The sequence below is a fragment of the Vombatus ursinus genome, unplaced genomic scaffold (assembly GCF_900497805.2).
Source record: "Vombatus ursinus unplaced genomic scaffold, bare-nosed wombat genome assembly UNPS02009835.1, whole genome shotgun sequence".
In the NCBI taxonomy this organism is placed as follows: Eukaryota; Metazoa; Chordata; class Mammalia; order Diprotodontia; family Vombatidae; genus Vombatus; species Vombatus ursinus.
The window spans coordinates 10096352-10114497 of NW_020949613.1; the positions used below are offsets into that span (position 1 = coordinate 10096352).

An 18146-nucleotide genomic window follows, 5' to 3' on the forward strand; every position below is an offset into this window, starting at 1 on the left:
ATATGTAGTCATGCAAAACACTTCCATAATACTCATGTTGCAAAAGACTAACTATATTTCCCTCTATCCTATCTCTCCCCCCATTTTTTCTATTCTCTCCCTTGACCCTGTTCTTCCTCAAAAGGGTTTGTTTCTGATTACCCCCTCCCTCAATCTGCCCTCCTTCTATCATTTCCCCCCCCTTATTCCCTTCCCTCCTATTATCCTGTAGGGTAAGATAAATTTCCATACCCAATTGAGTGTGTATGTTATTCCCTCCTTAAGCCAAATCTGATGAGAGTAAAATTCACTCATTCTCTCTCACCTCCTCTTCTTCCCCTCCACTGTAAAAGCTTTTTCTTGTCTCTTTTATGTGAGATAATTTACCTCATTCTACCTCTCCCTTTCTCCTTCTCCCAGTATAATCTTCTCTCACCTCTTAATTTTATTTTTTAGATATCATCCCTTCATATTCAACTCACACTGTACCCTCAAGTACCTTAATACTGAGAAAGGTCTCATGAGTTACAAATATCATCTTTCCATGTACGAACGTAAACAGTTCAACTTTAATAAGTCCCTTATGATTATTCTTTCCTGCTTACCTTTTCATTACATTTGAAAGTCAAATTTCTATTCAGCTCTGGTCTTTTCATCAAGGATGCTTGAAAGTACTCTATTTCATTGAATGTCCATTTTTTACCCTGAAGGATTATACTCACTTTTGCTGAGTAGGTGATTCTTGGTTGTAATCCTACCTCCTTTGCCCTCCGGAATATTATATTCCATGCCCTGCAGTCCCTTAATGTAGAAGCTGCTAAATCTTGTGTTATCCTGATTGTGTTTCCACAGTACTTGAATTGTTTCTTTCTAGCTGCTTACAATATTGTCTCCTTGACCTGGCAACTCTGAAATTTGGCTATAATATTCCTAGGAGATTTCCTTTTGGGATCTCTTTCAAGAGGTGATCAGTGGATTCTTTCCATTTCTATTTTAGTCTCTGGTTCTAGAATATCAGGGCAGTTTTCCTTGATAATTTCTTGAAAGATGATGTTTAGGCTCTTTTTTTCATCATGGCTTTCAGGTAGTCCAATAATTTTTAAATTAACTCTCCTAGATCTATTTTCCAGGTCAGTTGTTTTTCTAATGAGATATTTCACATTGTCTTCTATTTTTTCATTCTTTTGGTTTTGTTTTATAATTTCTTGATTTCTCATAGAGTCATTAGCTTTTATTTGCTCCATCCTAATTTTTAAGGAATTATTTTCTTCAGTGAGCTTTTGGACCTCCTTTTCCATTTGCCAATTCTGCTTTATAAAGCATTCTTCTCTTCATTGGCTTTTTGGACCTCTTTTGCCATTTGAGTTAGTCTATTTTTAAGGTGTTATTTTCTTCAGCATTTTTGGATTCTCCTTTAGCAAGCTGTTGACTCACTTTTCATGATTTTCTTGCATCACTCTTATTTCTCTTCTCAATTTTTCCTCTACTTCTCTTACTTACTTTTCAAAATCCTTTTTGAGCTCTTCTATGGCCTGAGACCAATTCATTTTTTTGGGGGGGGGGGTTAAGTGACTTGCCCAGAGTCACACAGTTAGTGAGTGTTTTGCATCTGAAGCCAGATTTGAACTCAGGTCCTCCTGACTCCAGGGCCAGTGCTCTATCCACTGTGCCACCTAGCTGCCTTGACCATTTCATATTTTTCTTGGAGGCTTTGGATGTAGGAGCTTTGACTTTGTTTTGATTTTCTTTGTCATCAAAGTAAGATTTTATAGTCTGAGTTTTTTTTCCACTGTTCATGTTCCCAGCCAATTACTTGACTTTTTAACTCTTTGTTAAGATAGGGCTCTGCTTCCAGTGTGGAGGGCACACTGTCCCAAGCTTCAGGGGTTTTGTGCAGCTGTTTTCAGAGATACTTCTAGAGACCTACAAATTTTTAGTTCTTCCAAGGTGTTATGATCAAAGGAGAGGTGTTTACTGCTTTCCTGGCCTCTGCTCTGGTCTATGAGTGACCACAATCACTTTTCTGCCTTGGACCTGTGAGGAGGATTCCCTCTCCACTGCCTCCACAAGCTCTGCCACATCTGCACTTTTCCTTATCCCTGGACCACCACCCAGGACTGAGACCAAGATCCAAGCATGGGCAAAGTAAAAGAATCCTGCCTCAGTGCCAGCAAAGATATCCCTGCAATTCCCCTCTGATCAGCCACTCAGTCCCCACACAGTCTGTGGGCCAAGAGCTCTGGAAGCAACTGTTGCCGCTGTGACCACAGCCCCAAGGCTGTGGTAAGGAACACACTCCTCTCTCACTCAGGTCCAACAGACCTTTCCCCTGACCTTCTAAGTTGTCTTTGGTGTTTGTTGGTTGAGAAGTCTGGAAACCACCACAGCTTCCCCATGATTCAGTCTCCCAAGGACTGCTCCAGGGTTGCTCTGGCCCAGTCTTTGCCTGCACGGCCCACACTGAACTGCACTCCTCTCCCACCCCAGTGCAACAGACCTTTCCTATCAATCATCCAGGTTGTCTTGGGCTGGAAATTTGTTTCACTGTCTTTTTGTGGGTTCTGCTTCTCTGAAATTTGTTTAGAGTCATTTTTACAAGTATTTGGAGGGGTGTGGGTGACAGCTCAAGAAAGTCACTACTTTTACTCCACCGTCTTGCCTCTGCCCCTATTATAATAGTTTACTAACTGGTCTCCTTGACTCAAGTTTCTCCCCCTTTTAACCCATCTTCCAATCAGCTTCTAAAGTAATTTTTCCTAGGTATACTAATGTGCTGTTGAAGTTGTGAACTAGTCCACCCATCTGGAGAACAATTTGGAATTATGCCTAAAAGGCTATTGTTCACATCCTTTGTCCCAGCAATGCCACTATTAGGTCTGTGTCAAAGAGATCAAATGAAAAGAAAAATATTTATAGCAACTCTTTTTGTGTTGGCAAAGAATTGGAAATTGAGGAGATATCCATCAATTGGGGAATGGCTAAACAAGTTGTAGGCTATGATTATGATGGAATACTACTATATTATAAGAAATGATGGGGTCAACTAGGTGGCACAGTGGATAGAGCACCAGCCCTAAAGTCAGGAGGACATGAGTTCAAATCCAGCCAAGGACCAACCACTTGATACATACTAGCTGTGTGACCTTGGGCAAGTCACTTAACCCCAATTGCCCAAAAAAAAAAAAAAGAAATGATGAGGGAAATTGTTTCAGAAAAACTTGGGAAGATTTAAATGAACCGATATAAAGTGAAGTGAGCAGACCCAGGAGCACACTGTGTATTATAACAGCAATATTGTAACAATGATTAACTATGAAAGACTTAGCTACTCTGATCAATACAATGGTCCAAAACAATTCCAAAGGACTTAAGATGAAAAATGCTATATCCCTATAGAGAGATAACTGATAAGTGCAGACTGAAGCATATTTTTTCCACTTTATTTTTCTTCCTTTTTTTTTCTTTTGCAACATGGCTATGCAAATATAGGAGAAGAAGAAGAAGAAGAAGAAAAAAACAAAAAACAAAGTAATTTTTCCTAAAGTTCAGGTCTGATCATGACATCTTCCTACTCAATAAACTCCAATGGCTCCCTATTATCTTTAGAATCTAATACAAAATCATTAGTTTAGCATTTAAAATTCTTTCCAACCTGGCCTCTTCCTATCTTACCAGTTTTCTTACATTATATTCTCCCCCACAGTCTACAGCTATACTGTCTTACTTGCTATTTCTCCCACCCACCCACTCCTTTGTCCCTTTTCTCTGAGAATACCTTCCATCTACACTACATGTATCATATATGTTCATAGTTATTTGCATATTGTCTCCTCCATTTGAATGTGAGCTCCTTGAGATTGGGGGTCACATTTTTACCGTTCTTTGTACCCCTAGCACTTAGCACAATTCCTGGCATTTAGCAAGCACTTAATAAGTGTTTCTTCTTCTTTTTTTTTTTTTAAGGCAATTGGGGTTAAGTGACTTGCCCAGGGTCACACAGCTAGTAAGTGTCAAGTGTTTGGTCTGAGGCCAGATTTGAACTCAGGTCCTCCTGACTTCAGGGCTGGTGCTCTATCCACTGTGGCACCTAGCTGCCCCTTAATAAGTGCTTCTTGACTCCCTTTTTTTCTCAAGGAATTCGTCATGACTCATCATTTTACTCTCCTCCTCAATTCTTACCAGGGAAATTTAATATTCACATATATATTACCTCAAGCTCCTAACCACCCAATTCTGCAGCCTCCTTAAATGCCATGACCTGGTCCTTCACTCTGTCACAGTCATAAATAGGGATAGTCTCATTTAAAAAAAAAAAAAGCTCATCATTATACTCAATCTTCCACTTAACTAATTAGAAACTTTTACATTCTCCTGACCATAACCTCCTATCATTGCACCTCTCTTGTCTTCACTCCCCACCTCCAACATATTCTTACTCATGAAGTCTCTGTGAATGGTTGAAAACTGGTTTAACTGATATAGCCCTCAAACCTTAGAATGCATGTATTCAAAGGGTAATAAATGCAGAGAACAGGTATTACCCCATCCCCAGCCTCCTGCCAGATAACATAGTTATATTTACTATGTCCCTACCCCTCGTAACTTACTCCTTATTAGGCAATTTAGAAAATACCCCCATTTCTCTAGTCCTGACTACACTGCTCACTTCCCCTAAGGATGACAGAGCAATCTCCTATTGGCAATATGCTGGCTCTCTGTCTAAAACTCTATACGTTTGAGCCCTGAGGGACTCTGGGCTTTTGACTAAAATGCAAAAACAGTTGAATCATTCCATATCTGGAAGCCACCCCACTGAGTGCTGCCCTTAGCCAAGAGCAAATGGTAGCCTAATACTGAAACTATTCCCTGTCAGTATTTATTCTTCTCCTCCCATTTTGAGTAGTAATAAAAAAAATTTTTAAACTGCTATCCCTGTGCGATTCTGCTTCTCTTCATTGAAACTTTCCTGCACTATATCTTCCAATCCCTCTACATCTCAGTACTTTCTCACACTATTCCTCCTTCTCTTACTTCACTTACCTATCTCTCCAATCTCAACCCAATAGTTAGCCATTTCAATTCTATACTATTGTCAGCTCTCAAATCTCTTGCCCCCTTATCCTATCATTGCCCATTTCTTGCCAAACCTCAGCCCTGAATTATTTCCACCCTCTGCCTCCTCTTCCTACTCACAAGCTGCTGATTACAGCTGGAGGAAATCTGAGAACTATGCTAATGGATACATTACAAATTCATGTTATCCAACTTCATCTGAGACCTCACATATGCAAGGCAGTCCTTTCATTCCTTTCTAATTGATTCTCTATATCACTTTCCACAGAAACTATGTCAAACTTTCCCTTCTCTTCCCAAGATTCCCATACCTCCCCCTTCTTTTCCTCTCTCAGCTAACAACCTTATATATTACTTAGAAAAGTGAGGTATTTGATATGAGCTCTCCTTCTCCCATTCTCTTCATTTCAAAATCCCTTGACATCATCTCTCACCCTCTTACTTTCCCCTAGTCTTTAACAAAGAGATAGCCCCTTCTCCTTGCCAAAGTCAACTCTTTTATATGTGTACTTGTTCTTTTCCCCTTTATCTTCTCCTGCATATTTTATCCTCAATCACCCTCCACTTTCGACTTCTCCCTATCTACTGCTTCCTCCCCTACTGCCTTCATACATACCCACATCTTCCCCATCTTTAAAAAACCTTCACTAGACCCTATCATCTCCTCAATCTATTATTCTATATTACCTCCTCCCTTTCTCAGTCAAACTCTTGAAAAAGCTGTCTGCACTTGCTGTCTCCTCTTGCTTTCCTCTAATTACTCAGCCCTTTGCAATCTGGCCTCCAACCTGATCACTCTATTGATACTACTCTCTTCAAAGTTATCAATGTCTCTTAATTGCCGAAGCCAATGGTATTTTATTGCTCTTCATCACTCTCAAGTTCTTTGTTGTATTTGACACTATTGAACTTGTTGCTTCTGGATACTCTTCTCTCTGAGTTTTTATGCATTCTTCTCATTTTCTTGCAACCTGTCTGACTACTCCTTCTCTGTCTCCTTTGCTGGCTCGTTAATATTATAATGCCTTTAACTGAGGATGTTCCCCAAAATTCATTTGTAGACCCTCTTCTTTCCTCCCTTACACTCCTGACAACTTCCTCAGCTTCCATGATTTTAACTATCATTTCTTTGCTGATGATTCACAGATATAGATGTGTGTTTATGTCAGTATGTGTGCATCTCATCTCAGTATCTCTCTGAAGCTTCGGTTCCACATCAATTGCTTATTGGACATTTCAAACTAGATGTCTTGTAGACATTTCAAACTCAATATGTCCATAATGAACTCATTATTTTTCCTCCAAAATCTTCCCCTCCTCCAGACTTCCCTATATCTGTTTGAGGCTCCACCACCCTAAACAGTCTCCTGGTTTCATGATCTTGGCATTATCCTTCACTTTTCATTTTTCTTCATCCAATATATTTAATCTGTTGACAAACCTTGCATCTTCTATCTTTTGCATCTGACCCCTTTTCTTCACTTATACATCTTCCACCTTAGTTCATGCCCCTTTCACCTCTCAACTAGATTACTGTAAAGGTCCTAATTGGCCTCCCTGCCTCAAGTCTCTCCCTACTCTAATCCATCCCATATATCACTACAAAAGTGATTTTCCTAAAGTACTGACCATGTGACTACCCTACTCAATAAACTCTAGTGGCTTTCTACTGCCTCCAGGAAAAAAATTTAAACACCTTTGTTTAGCTTTTAAAGCTAAACACAATATGGCCAGAAAAATTCTACTCTCATTGGACATTACTTCCCCTCCACTACTAACCCACTTCACTCTACCCTCCAACCCATCCCCCACACTCTAATACACAGCCAAACTGTCCTCTCTATTTCTCAAACACATCCCTCCATCTCCCATCTCAATGTCTTTGCATTGGTTATCCCTCACACCTGGATTTCACTTCTTCTTTAACTCTGCTTCATAGAGTTATTCTCTTTCTTTAGGACATAGCTCAAGTACCATCGCCTACATGCCTACATGAAGCATTTCCTGATGCTCTCCATTGCTAGTGTCCTCCTTCCCAAAACATCTTCTATTTAACTACTTTGTTTGCATTTGCATTTATTAACATATAGATAGATAGATATAGATATAGATAATTGGATCTTTCATTAGAATGTTAATTCCTTGTGAGAAGTGATTCTTTTATTCTTTGTACTTGCATCTCCAAGCACCTAGAACAGTGCCTGATACATAGTAGGTCGTTGATTGATTGATTGATTGATTGATTGCTTCAGGTCCTCAAAACAGTCTGTGTCTCTGCCCAAAATTTTATCTGAGAAGCTATTTTTCTTCTCATTTTGATTTGATCAGTTTTCCTTATACAAAGGACGTTTTTTGTGCCTCTTTCGAATCAAAATGTCCACTTACAAAAAGGGCAGTATTTATCATACATGATAATAACAGACCAATGCCCCAAAAAGTAAGAGAAGGACCATTTCTCTATGTCTCCTTCCTTACAATTTTTTCATTTCAATGTGTTTTTTTTCTTTCATTCTTCTTTGTTCTGTGAATTCACTAACAGGCTTGAAAAAAAAAATTAAACTGCCTAAAGACACCTGGTTTTCTTGTTAACAGTGTTGGTCTTTTGTGTTTTCTACGTCACAGTGACCAAAATGTTTACCACTTCCTTTTTCAAAAGTGTTAATTTTTTCTTTTTACAAAAGCTGCTTAGAAGATCAGAATTTTGAACTTTTTTATTTGTACTTAAAAACATTTTTAGCTCAAAGTCATAATGCTTTAAGCAAAACAGTTGTACTTATAACTACTAACAAAAAATTACTATTTTCCCCAAAAGAATAAATTGAGCCCTTGAGAACCTAATCTCATTGGGTCTATAAGCAAACACAATCATGAGATCCTAGGATTGGAAGTTTAGAGATGGAAGGGAACTTTAGACCCTCTATATCAACCTACCTAGATTTAGGAAATCAGACCAAGGGTAAGCAATTATTAAATACTACGTGACTACTACTGTGCTAGGTGCTGGGAATACAAAGATAATAGTTAAAGAGTCCCTATCCTCAAAGAACTTACAATCTATCCAGAAAAAATAACATGTATGTATACATATATACATATATGTATGTAAGTATACATATATACACATGTGTGTCTACATGTGTACATATACATATGTATGTCTACATATAGATCTATGCATGTACATATATCTATTATACACATGCAAATATATGTATGTATACAAAATAGATACAAGATAATGGAGGGTGGAGCATTGGGAGGTACTAGCAACTGATGGGACAGAAAAGGCTTCATTTAAAACAGTGGTTCTCAAAGTGTCGTCTGGCTCCTCTAGGGATGCCTGAGAGGTCCACAGGGCCAAACTAATTTTATAATAATAGTCCGACTTTTTTCTGATATGGTAAATACTATTAGATATGAACCATAAAAACAAGTGGTCTTTGGGTATCTATCCTCAACAGTTTTTAAGAGTATAAAGGGAATAGATTCCTGAGACCAAAAGTTTGAAAAACTCTGATTCAGAAGGTATCTTTTAAGCTAACCCTTAAAGGGAATTTGGGGTTCTAAGAGGTAAAAGTCAAGAGGATGAACATTTCAGAAACCATGGAGAGCAAATCAAAGGCATAGAGATAAGCAATTTAGTGACATGTATGAGGAACAGTAAGAAGGCCAGTTGGTTGGATCTACAGGTACCTGCAGGTAAGTAATGAGTAATAATGTTGGAAAGTTAAGTTGGAGTCAGGTCATAAAGAACCTAAAATGCCACAAAGAGATGTTTATATCTGATCCTTTAAAGCAGCATGTATCATTGATAGTGCACTGGATATGGAGCCAGAGGACTTGGGTTCAAATCCTGGTTCTGACATTTATTACCTGTGTGAACTTGAACAAGTTACAACCTTCATGAGCCTTATTTTCTTCATCTGTAAAATAAAGGGATTTTACTAGAAGGCCTCTGAGGTCCCTGCTGGCTCTAAATCTATGGTCTATAGTCTAACAGGGAGCTAATGAAGATTACTGAGCAGGGAAGTGACATGGTCTGACTGTGTCACTTTAGGAAAATAACTTTGGCAGTTGTGAGGTGAATGGATTAGAGAAGGGAGAGGCTTGAGGAATGGAGATCAAATAAGGGGCAAAGGTGGTAAGGGCCTGACCTAGGCTGTTTGAATAGAGAGAAGGGGATGAATCAAAGAGATATTATTGAAAAAGAAATGACAAAGTTTGACAACTAATTGAATATATATTAGATAAGTAAGAATGAGGAATTAAGAATGGCACTGAGGTTGCAAAACTGGGTAACTAGATACATCTAGGGTACCCTCAATAAATACAGGGAAGTTTGGGAGACAGGGGGGCTAATTGACTTCTAATCCTAAAATCACAAAGCTGCCTGCCATGAAATTCAGAGGATCAAAGCTGGAAGGAACCTCAGAATCCAAGCCCCAAATTTTACATTTGAGGAAATTCAAACTCATGTAGGTTGACTTTCCAAAGAGCACACAAAAATTATGTAGCAGAACCAAGATTTGAACCCAGTTCCTCTAATTCTAGAACTGGGGTGGGGAATCTGCAACATGCAGGCCACATTTGGCCTTCTAGGTCCTTGGGTACGGCCTTTTAACTGAGTCCAAGTTTTACAGAACAAATTCTTTTATTTAGGGGATTTGTTCTGTGAAGTTTGGATTCAGTCAAAGGGCTGCACTTGAGGACCTGGAGGGCCACATGTTCCTCAAGGCAGAAGGTTCCCCACCCCTGTTCTAGAGCCATTGCTCTTTCTGCTATGCCACAGTGTATTTTTTATTTAGTTTTACCCTGTAGGCAAATGGAGATTTGTTGGGAGAGATTCCAGAGGAGGTCAGAGTTGATCAATGTTCATTGTGGGTTAAGAATATACTCTATCCTCAGTGCCCGCTTCTCAACCTACTTTCAGACTGAGAGCTTTTAGCAACCCAGCTGAAAGACCACTAGGCTGCCCCTCCAACCTGCCAGATGCCGGACTCTGCTGTAGGCTTGTGACCCGCACCACCTCCTCGCGCTTTCCTCTATGGTTCCAGGCACATAGTATGATCAATAGGTGTTCAGTTTCCCAACAACTTTCTATGGAAAATCAAGGGAAGTAGGACATGGTTGCCATGAGCAACTTTGAAGAGCGGGACACCTTTAGAGAAGCTTGATCAAGGTGCCATCCTGGTGAGACCCTCCAAATCAGGACTCCGTCAGAGTTCCTCTATCTGTCTTGCTCAATCAGTGGAGGCTATCTTTCCATTTCTCCTTTGCCTCCTGGGAAGTAGCAGAGAGCCAGCATCACATCCTGGTTGGATTTAAGCCTACAGATGTGCCCCTAACACCCACCGTAAAGTTCCTTGGGGCTGGCACCACTGTCTGCATCACTGACCTCATCACCTTCCCCCTGGACACAGCCAAAGTGCTGTGTCCCTGCAGATTCACAGAGAGAGCCAGGGAGCCATCCGAGCTTCCTCTGCCACTGCCCAGTATCAGGATGTCATGGGTACCATTTTGACCATGGTGAAGACTGAGGGCCCTGACAGCCTCTACAACAGGCTGGTGGCTGGTTTGCAGCTCCAGATGAATTTTGCCTCTTTCCACATTGGCCTCTATGACTGTCAAGCAGTTCTACACCCAAGCATGCAGGCATTGGGAGCCTCCTGGCAGGCTGCACCACAGGGGCATTGACAGTGGGCGTAGCCTAACCCACATATGTGGTAAAAGTATTTTTCCAGGCCCAGGCTTGTGCAGGTGGCAGCTGGAGATACCAGGGCACAGTGGATGCCTATAAGATTATCACCAGAAAGGAGGGGCTTCGGGGCCTACGGAAAGGAACTTCACCCAATGTTGGCTGCAATGCTATTGTCAACTGTGCTGAGCTGGTAACCTATGATCTCATCAAAGATGCCCTCCTTAAGGCCCACCTCATGACTGATGACCTTCCATGCCACTTCACATCAGCCTTTGGGGCTAGCTTCTGCACCACTATCATTGCTCCCCACCGTGGACGTGGTCAAGACGAGATACATGAACTCTGCGGCAGGCCAGCATGCCAGTGCTGGCCACTGCACTCTCACCATGCTGGTGAGAATGAGGAGATGGAATGTCAGAGTAGCTAGGGGTCGAGGTGGATAGAACTCCAGGCCTGGAGTCAGGAAGACCTCAGCTCAAATCCAGCCTCAGACACTTATCAGATGTGTTAACCCAAGGAAAGTCACTTACCATGTTTGCCTTAATTTTCCCAACTGTAAAATGGGGATAATAATAACACCTACCTCCCAAGGTTGTTGAGAGAATCAAATAAGATATTCGTAAAGCACTTTAGCATGGGCAGGATCATCGTGGTTTGTTTCCTTCCTTCTCATTTGAGGAACAGCAAGGAGATTAATGTCACTGGCTTATAAGAGTACAAGGAGGGTAGACTTAGAAGACTGTTGACTGCATTTGATCAGGACCTAAAATATCAATGACACCAATTAATCTCATATAAATTTCTTAAGGATCAAGCATATTATTGAATTTCTACTAAGTCAATTATACTCAGATTTATTTTTTATCATATGTATCAAAAATTGCCATCTCATCAAATTTACTTCAATTCTGTTCAATTTTTTGTCCATTCAAAAAGCTTCGTAAAAGAATTTATTCTAAATACTCTCCACTTGTAAGATACTGGAAAGAGCACTGAATGTGCAAACACAGAACCTGGGTCCAAACCCTGGCTCTGCTACAGAACCTGGGTCCAAACCCTGGCTCTGCTACTTAAGAGTAGTAGTTCTATAGCCAGATATGTGAATTAAAATTCTACTATTTACTACCTGTGTGGCCTTCAGAAAATCTCCTATGTGAGGGACTGTCTGATGTTGACTACTGCCAATTAAATATTGTGGCAAGATGGGGTAGGAACAAGATATTAGGAAATAACCGGAGCTCACGCTCCCGAGGCAGTGGGCAGTGCTATGTGGGGCTGTGATAAGCTGGGGAAGGAACAGAATACAAGGAAGTAGCCGGAGCACATGCTCCTGAGGCAGGGGGCTGTGCCACATGGGAGTGGGATGGCAGAGGATGAGTTCCCTTTGCTTAGTCCCCTCCCTAAGTGCAACGTCAACCCCAGACACCTCCTTCCTGTGTCCTTCCTGACTTCCTGGGTCACGTACTTTCCCTTTGTGTAGCACTGACCCCAGACGCCTCCTCCCGGTATCTGGGCCTGACTTCCTAGGTCACGTGCTCTCCCTTTGTCTATGCACTAATCCCAGACACCTCCTTCCTGTATCCGGTCCTAGCCTCCTGTGTCACTTCCTCTCCCTTGGTGCGCTAAACCCAGACATCCCCTTCCGGTATCTGATCCTACAATCAATGACTAGTAGGCGGGCTGAGGAGGAAGGGCTAAGTAGGTACTTAAGGAATGGTAGTGGTCAGAGCTCGCTCTCTCTTTGCTCCTGCTCTCTTGCTCTGGCCTTCCTGCTTGGCCTTGCTGTGATGGCCTCTGAATAAAGCTCGGGTGTTGGCACCTCCTGGTCGGCTCGTCTCTGTGTGTTTATCCGGGTAGGCTCCGAAGACTGGTAAAGTAGTATGACCCTGGCAGCCTGCTCCTTATAGAAGGAGAGTGCACAGTGTGGCCGGCACACTCCTAACCTCCCTGAGCCTCAGTTTCCTCATCTGTAAGATAAGAGGTTGAACTAGAAGATATCTGAGATCCCTTTAGATCTATATCTATGACCTATGGACAATGATCCTGTTATATAATGAGGGAGTTTGCTTAGATGCCTTCTCATTTCCCTTTCAATTCCAAATGTGTGATCACATGATAATTTCCTCATTTGAAAAATTAAGGGAAGAAACTAAATGATTATCCAAGGTATGTGTGAATCTATAATCCTATGAACTCTTAATTCAAGAGTCTCAGAGTCTGCTAACATTTACAGGTATAATCAGTACCTCTCCCATTTCAATGAATCTAGGAGTTTTGGAGAGCAAAGTGCCTTTGCTAAAAAGAGTAAAATGTATTATTTTGAAAACTAAAATTTATTTCTAAATAAAATTTCATTTCCATGCCTTTGTATTTGAGACTGTTTTAATGTTTTAGAAATTCATGTTAAAATACAAAAAGCATTTGTTCATGCAGGTGGTCTATGCCTTATCTATATTCTAGTTCTCCCTCTTTATCTGAATTATCCTCTTTACATATGCAATTTCTTTCCAAGGGACTCCTGCAGTTTTTGGTTCCAGGCTGCAGACCACATCCTAGGTGGGAGAATATGAGAAACAATAGGAGGCAGACCAAGTGGGCCAAGCTGATTTTATCCTCAGTGAATCAGAATTTTCCCCTCATTTTCCCCTGCTGGGATAACAATACTGACACTCTGACAAAGCTTGAAACCAGAGGTCAAAAACATTGCATTTTATAGATGACTGAATTTTTCTTCCAATATCCAGCCCCCTTAACCCTGAATGGCAGAATGTTATCCTTTGTTGACAAGTTTACTGCTGAATAACTTAAATATAACATGAATCACAGTCAAAATGGCAGGTTTCCTAGTAATTGAAGGTGGCTAAAATTTGCCTATGGAAAAGTTTGCATGCATCATTTCCTGTAACAATAAAATGGTCTATGTGCATGCAAGGTTATATTATAGTCTCCCTGGGGTCTGGATTGGGGTCTGCCTTCCTAGTCCTAGAAGTCAAAAGGCAGTGAGGTATATAAATTTTATGTATAAGGTGAGACTTGACCCATTTCTCTGAGGCTCCTCAATAAACATTTATTAAACACCTATTATGTACTAGGCACTATGCTAAGCACTTGGAGATACAAAGAAAGGTAAAAGACAATCTATACCCTTGAGAGGCTCACAATCTAATGGGGGAGACAACATGAAAATAACTATATAACAGGCTAAGTGCAGGATAAATTGGAAAAGCCATGTGATCTCAAAACAGAATTCTTGGTATCTTTGATAAGAACAGGGACTGGGCCTGTGATTTCATTAGTTGAGGAAACTCCCAGGTTAGGAAGTTCCTTTTCCCTTTATCATTGCAGGTCAGCACCTTTCTGAAATTTTTCTCTAGAACACTTAGAAGTTAAATGATTTACCCAAGGTCAAACTGCCAGCATATGTCAGAAGCAGGACTTAAACCCAGATCTTTCTGGTTTCAAAGTCATCTATCCACTAAGCCGTGCCAAGACAGGACAATAAAATACCAGTTGGTGGTCCATCAGTTCTGTTATTCTTTTGACCATAGCATAGATGGTTTTGGTTGAACCTCCTTCACCATTAATGATGAATGAGTGATTTATAAGAGTGGAAGGATTAAACTGTTCTTTGCACATCATTGCCACTGACAAGGTAGATGGGTAAAGATAGGGTCACTGTATTTGTGTGTACCTAACTTTATGTGGGAAGGGGGAGGGGCTTGTAGAAATTATGGGTAAATAAAAGGTTATGTGGACAACTGAATTTTTTTTTACCAAACTATTTCCAAGCCTGGTACAGCAATTATATATGCCTTTGGGTCCTATTAACTTACCTCACTGATGACACTCTCATACCATCTTCAAATGAGTTTAGTGCCTGGCTCATTGTCTTTCCTCCCCAATTTCTGCCCTCACACAACGGTGCTTTAATATATACATTAATACTTTCTCAAATACTCAAACCTCCTCATTCTTCAACTTACTCATATCTCATGACCTACTCCTCCATCCCACTCCCATACACTTTCCTAAGCAATTCATTATCCCACTCACCACAACAGCTTTTCACTCTTCAGATGACCACACAGTTCCTCCTGCTCCCATCCCCTCAGCTAAGAACCTTAACCCATATTTCAATGAAAAAACATTGAGGTCATTCACTGATCTATTCTCCCCTATTCCTCATTTCACATCACTCCACTGCCTTCTGCTGCTGTTTCATATGAAAAGGTTTTTCCTTTACGTGCATAAATGATCCATCCATTGGGGTGTATGGGGTGTTCAAGGAGGACTAGCACCTCTGGTGTGAGGGCTGCTCATTCACCTTTGGTGTCTACCTGGTGATCAACTCTCACCTGTGGCCCCAAGAAGCTGTAATATGCACAATATACTGTATACTGTGTACCCCAGTAAACCATTTCACCCTATGGGCTAAACCAAGTTGAGGGTAACCAACAAGCCTCAAATCTGTCAGTAAGTTAGGGGACTGTCTACCCCAAGCATGTGAAGACTTTCCCTGGCAGAACAGGCAGATGAGAACAATTTGTTCCAATGGCTACAAAAGTGGCTGAAGCAGGCACTGTGGAGCACTTAGAGTTTAGTCAGACATTGAAGACACCAAGGTCATCCACTGCATCCTGGGCCATTGTCAGTCATTTTGACCTTTGTCTTGCCATTTGATTTCCATAACCCTAGAAGACAGTGAGGCTGACAACTTCATGCACCTCTGCCTCACTTAAATCCAATTCACACATTAATCAAGAAATCACCCCGTGATGTCATTGGCCCTCTTTAAAAATAAAGGACAAACAACAACAATCCATCCATCTCATCTTCTCCAGAAGACTGCCCCTCTACCATCCCCTACTTTCTTACTAATCTTCAATTGCTCCTTGCCTACTGGCTGCTTCATTATGCCTGTCTCCCACAGCAACACAAAAACTTCAATTGATCTGTCCATTCCCACTATCATTCTATAATATATTTCATTCCTTTTATGGCTAAACTTGACAGGACCATCCACAGTAGGTTCCTCTAATTCCTTTCCTCTCACTCTCTTTTTAATTCTCCACAGTCTGGCTTCTGACCCCCTCATTCAACTGAAACTGCTCTCTCCAAAATTACTAATGGTATCTTAATTGCCAAATCTAATGGCCTTTTAAAAAAAAATACTCATCTTCCTTGACTTATCTGAAGCCTTTGATAGTCAATCACCCTCTTTTCCTTGATGCTCTCTTCTCTCTAGGCTTTTGTGACCCTGATTCAGTTCTCCTTCTACCTAACTAATTATTCTGTGTCTCCTTTGCTGCATCTTCATCCATATCATTACTGCTAATAGTTAGGGGTCCCCAATGCTCCATTCTGGGTCCTCTTTTCTTCTCCCTCTATTTCATTCAGTTATCTCATCAGTTCGCATCTCTAGGCAGATGACTCTCAGATCTGCTTATTTGGCCCTAACCTCTCTCCTGACCTTCAGTCTCACAACTCTAACTACCTTCTAAGACATCTTGAACTGAATGTCCCAAAGATATCTTAAACTCAACATGTCCCAAACTGGAATCATTATATTTCATTGTGGAGGCTACCACCACCTTCCCAGTCATTCAGACTCACAATTTGTCTCATTGTCTATTCCTCACACTCTCTCACTCCCCATATCCAGTCAGTGGTCAAGTACTGTCATTTTAATCTTCATAACATCTCTCCAATATGCCCCTTTGACTCTTCTCTGACACTGCCATCATTGGCAAGAGGATTGGCCTTGGTCTAGCTGTTTTATGAGTAGACATTTATCAAGAATGGTTTGAATAATGAACTGCTCAGGTAAAATGTAAACATGTCTCATCAGCAGTCCTTAAAAGTTCCTTTTCTTCTGATAAAGCTTAACAACCAATATCCCTGTAAACTAAAATAGTAATTACAGTAAAATTACTGAATCTTGTTTAAATTTTTTTTTTTAACAAATGTGCCCCTGTGTGTGTCTTGCATTTAAGTATCCCTTTGTATATAGGAATAAATTGCCTGTCCCATACCTGATTCACATTAAGTACTTTTTTATTCTCCTTTTTTGAGAAAGGCTTTAAACATCAGCGAAAATCAGACCTCATGAACCAAAGCATGTGAGAAAAGGGAGCTTCCTCTCCTTCCTCCCCTAGAGGTAGACTCCCTCAGGCTTGAACCTAGTCTCTTTCACATACCTAGTACAAAACAGAAAGGGGCAAGTGCCCTAGGCACTTGGGTCCATAACCAGTTCCTTTAAGTTCAATTTTCATTTATTCACCTTTCCTGGATCTTTGTAAATAACAATCTCTGTGTACAGCGTTTCTCATTTCTCTGTATCTTTAGCACTTAGTACAGTGCCTGGCACACAGTAGTTAAGAGTTGTTTGATTAATCTCAGCCTTGCTTCTACCTACCTCTAAATTTTAAAGGTCTAGCCCAAGAGTATAGTCTAGGTGCTCTGAAATTGGCCCTGACATCCTTATTGTAGTATCAATGGGCCAACAGTACCCAGAAGGCTTACTGCAAGGTCCCATCAAACCCAGAAAAAAGGTTTAGATGTGGTATGTCAGCAGGGATGATGAGAAGACATTTGAGTGCTAGAACAAAGGCCTCAAACTTTATACTTGCTAACAGAGGTTTAGCTGGAACCAAGCTCCTCCTAGACCTACTTTCTGCAATAACATTTTCTTATAAGTTGTAGCAAACTGTTTCTTTCCCTGAGACATTTTGGGCAACGGTGTGGTAGGAGTACATTGGCTACCTCTATAGATTTAATTGCCAAACACTAGAACCTAGAACATTTGCTTTTATCAAACCCAATGTCTCTTTTCCTTAGGACAGGAATGAGAAACCTCTCTCTGACCAAGTTTTTGATTGTTAAAACAAAGGTTCTATGAGCTTTGACCATATCATTGAATTGCTTGGGAACTTTAATGTCTTTTTTGGAATTTCTTTTTATTCTGAATTTAACAAACACCAAACAAAAAGAGCATTTCCTTATACAAAGCAGGACAGAAAAAGATGATTTTAAATAAAACCATGAAATTTTATGTACCCTTGTTTTTCCTTTTAAATAATGTAAATTCATGAGAATTGGAAGGAAAGCAGTGACTGTCTTGAGCTCTCTCCCAAAGCCCTCCAAATACCTAAAAAAATGGCTCTAAACAAATTATAAAGCAGCAGAACCCACAAAAAGACAGAGTGAAACAAATTTCCAGCCAAAGACAGCCTGGATGGTTGATTGGAAAGGTATATTGTGCCGGGTAGGGAGAGGAGCGCAGTTCAGCGTGGGTGCGCAAGCCACAGCGACCCTGGAGCAGGCCTCAGAGGACTGAATTGCGGGCAGCTGTGGTGGTTTCCAGACTTCTCAACCCCTGAACGCCAAAAACAACTTA

General features: G+C 40.7%; 1 pseudogene; it reads left to right on the forward strand.

Moving 5' to 3' along the window:
• Positions 1-8702: 8702 nt before the first annotated feature.
• On the forward strand, positions 8703-11193 carry LOC114036403 (annotated as a pseudogene).
• The last annotated feature ends 6953 nt before the right edge of the window (positions 11194-18146 follow it).